Consider the following 2,199-nt stretch of genomic DNA (forward strand, 5'->3'; position numbering starts at 1 on the left):
AATGACTTAAAAAGCAGAATTGGCCAAATGGAAAAATATGTACAAAAATTCACTGAAGAAAAGAACTCCTTAAGAAGCAGAAGTGGCCAGATGGAAAAGGATTTACAAAAGCTCACTGAAGAAGATTATTCTTTAAAATAGAATTGGGAAAGTGGAAGCTAATGACTCCATGAGACATCAAGAAGCAAAAAAACAAAATCAAGAGAATGAAAAAATAGAAGAAAATGTGAAATATCACAGAGAGATAATTTAAGAATTATTGTAATACCTGAAAGTCATGATAAAAAAAAAGAGCCTAGACATCACCTTTCAAGAAATGATCAAGGATAACTGCCCTGATATTTGGAACCAGACGGTAAAATAGAAATTGAAAGAATTTGCCAATCACTTCCTGAAAGCGATCTCAAAATGAAAACCCTCAAGAATATTGTAGCCAAATTCCAGAACTCCCAGGTCAATGAGAAAATATTGCAAACAGCTAGAAAGAAACTATTCAAATATCATGGAGCCACAATCAGAATAATACAAGATTTAGCAGGTTCTACATTAAAGGATCAGAGGGCTTGAGATGTGATATTCTGGCAGGTAAAAGACCTAGGATTACAACCAAGAATTACCTACCCAGCAAAACTGAGTATAATCCTTCATGGAAAAAAAATGGATATTTAATGAAATTGATGACTTTTAAGCATTCCTGATGAAAGGACCAGAGCTGAATAGAAAATTCGACTTCCAAATATAAGTCTCAAGAGAAGCATAGAAAGGTAAAAAGGAAAAAGAAATCAAAGGGACTCAATAACTGTTTACATTTCTAAGTGGGAAGGTGACACTTGTAATTCCTAAGAACTTTCTTAATATTAGGGCAGTTAGAAGGAATACACACACACACACACACACACACACACACACACACACACACAGAGGAATATGGGCAGGCAGGGATGGGGGTGCTTTGAATATGATGGGATGATATCTCAAAAAAAAAAGAGAAAATTATATCTAAAAAATTAAAAGTGAGAAAAAGGAATGCTCTGGCAGAAGACGAAAGGAAGAAGTAGAATGGAGTAAATTATCTTACATAAAAGAGGCACAAAAGAACTTTTACAGTGGAGGGGCTGGGGGGGACGTGGGGGGAATGCTTGAACCTTACTCTTATTGGAATTGGCTCAAAGAGGGAATAATATACACACTCAATTGGGTATAGAAATTTAACTTACTCTACAAGAAAGTAGGAAGGTAAGGGGATAAAAAAGGAGGGGGCTGTAGAAGGGAGGGCAGATTGCAGTAGGCAGTAGCCAAAAGAAAAACACTTTTGAAGATGAACAGGGTGAAAGGAGAAAGAGTAGAATAAACAGGGGGAAACAGGATGGAGAGAAATAGTAATCATAAATGCAAAAAAAATTACATCAAATGTCTCTGACAAAAGCCCCATCTTTCAGATAGAGAACTATCAAATTTATAATAAGAGGCATTTTTCCATTGATAAATGATCAAAAGATATGAACAGATAGTTTTCAGATTAATAATCAAAGCTATCTCTAGCCCTAAGAAAAAAATGCTCTAAAGCACTATTGATGAGAAATGTAAATTAAACAATTCTTTAGTACCACCTCATACCTATCAGATTGGCTAATATGACAGAAAATGAAAATGATGAATGATTGGAGAGGATGTGGGAAAATTGAGACACTACTGCACTGTTGGTGAAGTTGTGAACTGATTTTTTAAAAATGTTAATTTATTTGTAGTTTTCAACAATCACTTCCATAAGATTTTGAGTTCCAAATTTCCTCTCCCTTCCTCCCCTCTCCCCACCACAAGACAGCATGCAATTTGATATAGGCTCTATATATAAATTCATATTGAACCTATTTTCACATTAGTCATGTTGTAAAGAAGAATTAGAACCAATGGGAGGAACCATGAGAAAGAAGAAACAAACAAACAAAAAAAAGAGAGCAAATGTTATGCTTTGATGCGCATTCAGTTCTTTTCTGGATGGGGATATCATTTTCCATCATGAGTCTTTTGGAGTTGTCTTAGATCCTTGCATTGCTAAGAAGAGGCAAGTCTATCAAAGTGAGTCATGGCACAATGTTGCTGTTACTGTGTACATTATTCTCCTGGTTCTGTTCACCTCACTCAGCATCAGTTCATGTAAGTCTTTACAGGTTTTTCTGAAGTCTACCTGCTCATCAT

The sequence above is a fragment of the Vombatus ursinus genome, unplaced genomic scaffold (assembly GCF_900497805.2).
Source record: "Vombatus ursinus unplaced genomic scaffold, bare-nosed wombat genome assembly UNPS02014772.1, whole genome shotgun sequence".
NCBI lineage: Eukaryota > Metazoa > Chordata > Mammalia > Diprotodontia > Vombatidae > Vombatus > Vombatus ursinus.